Source organism: Vespa velutina, chromosome 6, assembly GCF_912470025.1.
Source record: "Vespa velutina chromosome 6, iVesVel2.1, whole genome shotgun sequence".
Taxonomy (NCBI): Eukaryota; Metazoa; Arthropoda; class Insecta; order Hymenoptera; family Vespidae; genus Vespa; species Vespa velutina.
Window position 1 is genome coordinate 9,328,296 of NC_062193.1, and position 9,280 is coordinate 9,337,575.

The window sequence follows — 9,280 nt, forward strand, 5'->3', positions numbered from 1 at the left end:
TGCAAAACTTTAATTGCAAATTGCAAGGGTCGCGACGAATGTCCAATACGAAAGTGTACGTAAGTTTGAACGATCCTCGGAGAACGAAAGTCGTGTTAATGAATTTCCACTTTGGCGATAGGCTAGTCGCGTCGGTTTCTATTGCGATTCAATCGAAAGAGAAGATTAATTTTTATCATGTAAACGTCAATAGGGGTTTTACAGATTCGGTAGTTAAATGCCCAATGAAAAGCGCATTGATTGGCAATGTTATCGCCGTATTCATCGCCGTCTCATTGTTTACAGGTGAATGCCAGAAGACACGCACGCGTCGTATATCGATGGTAACATCGAATATCGATATTTGGGCCTTGATAGAGCCCTGTCGAACATTTTACCTCGGCGCGATTAGTCGACCATCGCGTCGTTAATTCGCGCCAATACATTTTCACCGAGTATTTTCACAGATTCTCCATTTTCCCATGTCCTCGTGGTAGTTCCATTTAAGAGATTCCTTTATTCGATTCCGAACATCTACGATCGAATAGATTTCCATAACAATTATCTCACATTTCCTCGATCGATTTCTAAGATAATCTCGTTTGGTGATGACATCCCTGACACCTTCTTGTTACCAGTATTAATCTATCAAGTACTAATTACTCTATTCAACTAATGTGCACCAATTTATCGCGTAAGCCAGCCTAACGCGATTTCGCATAAACCAAATATACCTACATTACGAACCAAGGTGTATCTATGTAGTTTCTCTAAGAATCTACGATTCTCCGATTATTACCGAATATGTTCTGGATATCGACTCGAAGCACGTTCTCTCTCTCTCTCTCTCTCTCTCTCTCTCTCTCTGCTCGTCTCTGTCGGGTGCACTTTTATTTTTATTCCCTTGCGCAAGAAAATGCAATAATCATTGTGGAATGAAACGAAAACGATCGAAGAGTTTTTCGAATCGATTGTCACCCGATAAAATAAGAGAAAATCTTTCTGTTGATATCGTCAATGATTAAATACCGAGCCAATATTATTTACACCAATGGAAAGGAAAATAAGTAGGTAAATGTTAACGTAATCGACTTTATCGCTTTCGATCAGTCGACAAAAGAAACTGCATGTTGGTTCCGTAAACCGTCAGAAAGTTTGAACAAATTTATTCTCGTGGTATGTATACCTTGGAGAACGTTCTGTGTGTGCTCGCGAAAATGCGTTGTACCGGTGTACCGCGATTGCGACGTGAGATATCGAGGTACGTGAAGCCGAAGATGAAAATTATTCAAAAAATTTCTATCGGCGTTTCTCCCAGATGTTCTTCGACGTTAAGAACATGTGTCATCGCGTTCTAGAAAGAATCTCCTCTATATTATATCAAATGTGCCGCGTTAAGGAGATTTCCAGCTCGATCGCGTGACCATGACGGAGGATATATTATATATCTAACCTTGTCCGAGGAAGTAAGAAAAGTTCGGAAATACAGCCGCGGATTAGTTTTTCCGAATTGAAAGAGAAACAAAGAAAAACGGGTGATCTTGTTCGCGACAGGTGCGGGAGACGGCATATACATATCTACGTCGTCGAAGGCAAATATCAAAGATAGAAAAGAAGATTTTCATTTCGGTAGAACGTGAAAATTGGAAGAGTCAGGAAACGATTCGAGCGCCGAATGGAAATCGCTTTAAACTCACCGTAAAAATAACTTCGTAGTGGATGCAATTTCACCGGTGAATATATCGAAAACGATTGTATTCCAGGTTGTCGGGTTTCGACGAGGTTACATGTCGTCCTATCGGCTATTTTTCCTCACCGGTAACCGGAGTACTGCGATCGAATCGTTTCCCCAAAGAAAAATCTTAAGATCGATCTGCGACATTTTTGACTGGTTTGCCGAAATTGCATTTCACAAGAGAATAAGAATACAATCAAAGTAAACTCGCGTTTGAAGCACGAAACGCGCGTGTTTCTTTCCTTTCCTTTTTTCCAAATACACATTGTGCAAGATCTTTTATTATCTCTCGATGTTCTGTCATGAAGATAAGCGAATTTGTTAGATAAAAGAGACAACATCGAAATAACGACTATCGTTGAATCAGCTATTAGCAATGAAGATAATTTGTATCCCGGGTCAATGTAACGGGTAATCGAACACCTCGATTCCGTCTTCGCTTCGTGGAATCTCGTAAGAGTATTTTATCAATATACAAAAATATTTACTCGGAAAAAATTTAATGACGTTGATACGAAAAAGTAGTGAAGAAAAAATCGTATTAAAGAAAGAGAGAGCATTAGATCCGAGCGATCTATTGCATGTTTAAGAAAAAAACCCATAAAACTTTGCCTGTATGTATGTATGTATGTATATGCACACATACATAAATGCATATAAGAGGGAAAAACGCCACATGTTTTTACTTCTTGCCTGCTACGTTCTTTTTTCCCTCGGAAAGTGAAAAACACGCACAACTTGACATCGCTGTGGTGTCCTATTTTCGACTATTCAGCGATATCGTCTTCTCTCTCTCTCTCTCTCTCTCTCTCTTGTTCCCATGAATCTCTTGAATCGATAATTATGAATATTCTGGGTATTCTACGATTGCATTATTATTTGTTTCCATTCATTATTGTCGATAATGCACGAAATTCAATGAAATAAAGTAAATTTAACGCAAGTTCGTAGCGAACGTAAAAGACCATCCAGCAATCGTATCTAACGAACGAACTGTAAAAAATGGTCTTTCGACGAGATTGGCCCTACGTTCCTCTCGTACTCGTTCTAATTATCAAACGATTAATAAACCAAATCGAAACGAACCTATTCAGTGACTTGAAAATTGCTTATTGTAGGATCGTTCCAAATGAAATAATTGCTTTTTAATTATTCTTCAATCCGCTTGTACAAATTTCTACAATTATATCGCTTCATAACGAAGAACGATATCCTCTCGACGATAAGCGCGAAAATATTTGTACGTCTGGAGAAGCAAAGACGACTGAAATAATCCTACGGACATTCTCGTATTTAGAGGGATCGCATTATCGACATTGTACGAGCTATTTATTATGTAAATCAGGAGAATAATATATCACTAACGATGTGATCGCGTCAAGTATCATTAGATATTCACCTTCCTTCATCTTCCGTTACACTAGTTGTTCCGTTCGAAGATAAGGAGCACAACGTACTTAAGGATACCTTCAAGAAGCCACGAATTTAGAAAGAGGAATTAAGAGTTATTTCCGAAGGGTTCATCGTCGTAAAAGTTGAAACTGCATTCTGAAGAGAAAGATAGGATAAGAATCTTAGAAATCTCTCGTCGTATCAGTCTTCTTCGATGGTCGCAAAGAGATTAATTAATTCTCTTCGAGAAAAGCTTAAGATCACTGCAAAATAGATTTATTTTCTTGAACATTTTACGATATCTTTAAGAGTTTAAGATATTAGTTGGTGATATCGTAGACCTGCAAATTGATATATTCGTAGATGGAGATAAAATTTAAGCTTTTGAGATAAATAAGAATAACAAGGATTCAATTTCTTTTTTTTTTCTTTTTTTGTTTATTTACGAAGTAAAGGTCAGAAAATAATATGGTTCGAAAGACGATCGACGTCCATGGTGATGAAACAAGAACGAGAAAGAATATAAGAGGATAGAGGATGAGACGAAAGGAAAATATGCTCCCGACGGAGTCACTCTTCTACTCGCGCAAGTATCTTCTTAGAAGCAAAAACCAGGAAGCGTTGGAAAGGAAAAGAGGAATAGGACAAAAATTGATAAACGTAAACGCGCTTTTTTACGCTCTTTTCTACGCGCTTTCCGCATACATATCGTCGCGTGTATCAATCATAATTGATTGATGCCGTTCAAAAAAAGAGAAATGAAAATTAACGAGGTTGAAACTTTCATTAGGCACGCTTCGTCCATCCATTCGCTCTTTTTCATTATACAGATAAAAAAAGGAATATCGTAACGTCGTTAAATTAGCTTGACAATTAATCGACTATGAAGAAAGAAAGCAATTTAGAGTACAGCGGCTCGTACTATCGTGATAGTAAGACATAAATCGAACATTCGTAGAAGAGCTATAAAAAGATGCATTACGTTCATTAGATTTTTGTATTTTACACGCGTTCGCACTGAACTCATTGAGAAGCAACTAAATTTATTTTCTTCGTAGACACCGAGACTAAAAGAATTTTATAGATCGCCTCGCATCGTATTCTCATAAATGCCTCCATTTGTGACATCAAATACGTGCTGCCGCAAAAATCTTCACGGAGAAAATATTTTTTGTCGTTATAATTTTCGAAAGAAAAAAGAGACAAATTTTTTCTTGACGAACGACTAGGAACAAGAAAATATAGTATGTAATCGAAAAAGATGCATAGAAAGAAGCTCAATAAATCGATGGTTAGCGTGATTTCGAATCTTTTGAAAAAGTTTTTTTTCTCCAGAAAAAGGTAAACGGAAAAAAAAGAAAATAAAGAGAAAAGAGGAAATAACTGTCCGGCGTAGGTACGGAACTATGGAAAACTTTGTCCAACTTAATACAATGTTGATAACTAGTTAGATACTTGCCCGGAGGAAGGAAGATGGTTGTAAAATCTATAATTGAAAAGTCTCTCGACCATGCCCCGATACGTGGATCCGCTTGAGAAGTTTCACGAGTTTATAAAATGCGCGCGTTCCTATGAATGATCTATGGAGCGCGAATAACATATGAATTATTCAACGCGCTATATCGTCCTATGAGATGGCCGTAACACGTTTCTGTTTGTTCACTCTTTTCCTATTCCGTAAGTAAGATGATCCTAATGGATTTTCTAGTTCTAACTACGATTTTAAAAGGGATATTTTTATAAAGATATAGGTACGCGTTTCTTCTTTCGCGGAAAAGAATAACTCGAACGCTAAACACGAAGTAATCGAATTCCAAGCACGTGTCGACCCAGTTCCGTTGATGAACGATGAGTCGTTCTAAGCAATTCGGAGATACTTTTTTAAGAATGGCGACACGTGGCCTTTATCCAAATTTATCCTGAAAATGGCAAGTACGGCGAAGTCGCGATTCTTTGGGTTAAAAGTGCAAACGAGATGCGATAAAACGATGACCCGATAAGCGTGACCCCTTTCCTTTGCCGCTCAAATTCCGATATTTTCGCGGCAAAAAGTTACGTGCCAATTCGGCCCAAAGAAATGCGCTATTATATGGAAAGTGAAAAATTCGTTAATGAATCCCTTTCGGAATCCTCCTCTTCGAAAGATGCAGGAACGATCCAAGTGTCAAAGAAATGGCGGTACCTCGCGCCGCTTAATTCAATCATTGTCAACTCCCTCGACGATATTAAGGCGGTATTAAATTTCATTATTACCGAAACTAGAAACTGAAAGGTAGTAGGATAGAAGGAAGAAACGGTACAAGTACTTTAAATGCCGCCCATCTTTCCTAAGTTCACTTGACGTTCACGCGATTAACAGCAATGTCACTCGTGATGTTTACTCGACTTCCCATTTCTCTCCTTTGTATTCGACGAACGGCTATAACTAAACTAAACTTTGAAAATATAATTAATCATATTCTCTTTAGAGCCTTTAGCTTCGTTTGCGTGACAAAGCTAAAATAAAGGCGATGCGAGGGAAAGAAACAAAAAGATCGTGTCAAGGCTTTAAGTAAATTTTTACGTTACAAAAGAAAGATAAAATTCGAAGTAAAATGGAGGTAACACGTGACCACAAGCTCTAGCTTGCGTGGCTTTAACGCAACGAACAGGAAAACCCTGTTAATGGCTATCGCTATGATACCAGCACCAAACTCGGCAGTGGGTCGCGTCTACTGCGGATCAACGGAAAAAAACACAGAAATACCGAAAATATCTTTGAACGTAGATGCGGGCTATTAACGTTCCTCCGTATCGTTGTATTCCCATCATTCTTTTCCCTGTTTATCCAGGACGAAGTTTCACCCTTTCCATCTACAAGAAGGATCTTGTAGAACCACAAGAGAAAATCGACTGATCGGGCGAATCGATTTTATCGCTTCCATCCTATTGCCTCCGACTTTATATAACAAAAATTAGAAAGACATCTAAACAACCTTATACTAGAGTATCGGGTAATAATCTCTTTATGAACTCGAAACGTATCGGATCTGTCACTACGTTCGACGACGTAGTCGATTTGTGACATTGACGCGCCATTCATCATGCGAGGAGACGTCGATATGTGTGTGTATATATATATATATATATACATATACATGTATATATGTAGGTGGAAATGTCGAACGTAAAGAGAAACAGATACACAGAGAAAGAGAGAGGGAGAGAGAAATGAATTTTATTAAAGGTGCAAATAGCAAAAGAGGATCATGATTTAAAGAGTAGAAGTACTAGCTCGATCACGTTACGACCCAAATCGAGAATCGGTTTAATAGCTGCCATTTGAGAATTTATGCGATTTAACTTCAGAACCGAACAACAAATTGTTCAGCATGGTCGGAGTAAAGCCAAGTCTTTGCCTGCTATTAGAGCTTAATATCGAGAAAGAGATAGAGAAAGAAAAATAGAGAGACTTAGCGGAGACTCATCGTTGATAAAAGAACAAAATGCAAAGAAAAAAGTACTTTTTTCATTCTTATTTGAGATAATATTGTCTGAAAGAATAACGCAGGTTAATTTTAAAAAGACAAATATACTTGCTACTTGTATTCTTTCGCATTTAATAAACGACCAATTTAACTTGCGAGAAGAAATTGATCAGTATTTTACGTGCATCGTCTTCGTTTTTCTCTTTCTTTTCCTAAGATTCTGTTATAGTAACTTGCGAAGAGAAATAATATAAATAATGATTTTTCACTATATGAACGAGTCGACGTGCGCTTATACACGACGTTTCTGTTATAAGCGAAATGAGAATCGATACCCAATCGCTGTCTCGACGTCTCGATGTCTCGACGAGAAATGTCGAATGTTCGCGAGAAATAAAAAGAAACAAGGAAAGTGTATAGTCTGTCGTGGCGCGATCGCGATCGATCGATCTCCTCCTCTCTTTTTAGTACGCAACGAGTCGTAGAATTCATCCGTGATTCGTCACTTTTGCAGAGGAACTAAAGAATAAACTGAGATAAAAGGAAACATTAAAGAAAAACAAACAAAAGGGCTCGTCGATCGAGGATTGACAAAGACGAAGAAGAAGAAAAAAAAAAAAAGAAAACAAAGGAAAAAAGAAGAAGATAGGTTTACCATAAAAGACTCCCGCATTCCTTGGTGTCGCATCTCACCGACGGTGAGAATCTTTCTTGAAATTATGCTCCTTGTTCTGTTTCGTTGTTGCCCCGAACCGTTCTTGTTCTTCTATTATTTCTTTTCTTCGCTTGACGTAGAGATGAAGGACGAGGACGATGTCTTGTCGCGACACGACAGGAAAAGAAAGACTTCGAGGAAAGATCCAAAACGAGACGAGGGAAAAATCGAGATACGGGAGCCCAGCCGCGGAACGCGTACCAAAGCCAACTGGGGAGCAACTGTTCTCTACCCCGTGACCGCGCCTCCGCTACCACCCTCGCTTCCCACCCTTCCCTCCGCCCCCGATTAAAACCACTCGCGCACGCGTTTCACCTCGAAACTCGCTCGAGCTAACACCTTCGGGATACTACACCTCCTTTTTCGATGTCCGATCGTGTGACGCTTTTCTTTTTTTCTTCTACTTTCCTCTTTCTTCCTTTATCTTGAACCTTTTATTCCCCACAAGTTTTTTTTCCCCCCTTGGCTACCGTTATAAATTAAAGGATTTGCCCTTCCCCATAGAAACGATCTTACATTCCACATTTTCCTTTCTCTCTCGGCCAAGAATACTTTCATGCGATTAAAATAGTGATATTCACACGATATAGTGATATTCAAACGAATAAGTTTAATGAAACGAATAATTTTAATGAAATCACACGTGTAATAAAGCGCGAAGCGATGAACGGCGACAAAATAGAAAAAAAGGACAAAGAGTTCGCGAATCTCTATGCGCTCGCTTGATCGTGCATCGGTAGAAATAACTCAATAAATTGATTGATATTAAAAGTTATCCTATTCGGCGTGTTTGTTAATCGATATTTTAATGGAATAACGATACCTATTTTTTCGATCTAGAATCAAGTTACTTATAGGCGATATACAAGTTTTAATGAATTCTCTACAAGTAATACAAAACGCACATACGCAACGCGCTACCGTTAATTCGACGAGAGATTTTCGATGATCGGTTGATAGATAACCGATGCTAATTAAATACCTCACAGCACCACGATTGGCGTAATAAGCTTCCTCCCATACCCTCTCGTCCTGCCTTTCCTTCTATTCGAAATAATTGCGGCTGTAGGAAATACGCTGATGCGTTCCGTTTCTATCGGTGTTTGCGATAGATTTATAGATCGAATTTAAGCGTATGCGTTTAAAAGATCGTTTTACATTGATGAGCGTCGGACGATCCAGTCAAAAAAGTTCATCATTTCCATGTCTTCGTTAAACTCGATCTGCTAGGAAAATTCAAAACGAATATGCCCGTGCAACGCTTCTCACGCATAAATATCTCATGAAATGAGATGATAATTAACAATGAACCATGATTCACTCTCGTCTATTCGTGATAAGATAGAACTTGATACAATTATGGTAATGGAATATTGTTCTAGAAAATGAGACGAAATCACATCGCACGACATTCGACGATTCGATGATAAAACACGGAAGAATAGATCATCTGGTTTGGGTCATATTGTTTGGGACACGTCGTAAAATTATTTCTATCCTGTTTGACGATGAATGACGCCGATGATGCGCGATGTGATAAATATTTGGATTTATTTCGCCGTGCCGATTCGAGAATTGTCGGCCTCTCGTCTAAACGTCAAATCGACATTAAAGACGTTTAATATTCGTGTCAAAGGTGACGCAGAGAGAAACACTGAGATATTTCCCCGCACGAATTCTCAAACGTCATCGAACAATGGTACTTAATACCTCCGAAGAGTCATGATTCAAGTGACGTTCTACGCGTTGCTTCCGACTCCTCCGCGAATTCGAATAGCATATCCTTCGGGCAACACGGAATTACATGGAATGTTGTCTGTTCCACGACGAAGCCAGATCGATTAGCCACTCGAATAATTCCCATCGACGATTCCTTTCCCATCTACTCGATGTCTCACCACAGATCGACTTCTACGCGTTCACTTAATGCCGAAAGATATCGAAACTCTTTCTTATCATTTACCTCGCGATCCTCTTTTTACCCTCGCCGCC

At 38.8% G+C, this 9,280-nt stretch overlaps 1 protein-coding gene across 6 annotated transcripts in view; it reads right to left on the reverse strand.

The window, feature by feature from the left end:
- LOC124949580 (glutamate receptor ionotropic, NMDA 2B) overlaps window positions 1-7,492 on the reverse strand; it is a 65,279-nt gene extending 57,787 nt beyond the window's left edge. For 5 of the 6 annotated variants that reach the window (XM_047494875.1, XM_047494873.1, XM_047494874.1 and 2 more), the window contains exon 1: window positions 7,229-7,492. The gene's annotated coding sequence lies outside the window, so the exon portion shown is untranslated. Of the gene's footprint in view, window positions 1-1,676; window positions 1,805-7,228 lie in introns of those variants that run through there. The other variant, XM_047494871.1, reaches the window with a different exon arrangement.
- Window positions 7,493-9,280: the final 1,788 nt, after the last annotated feature.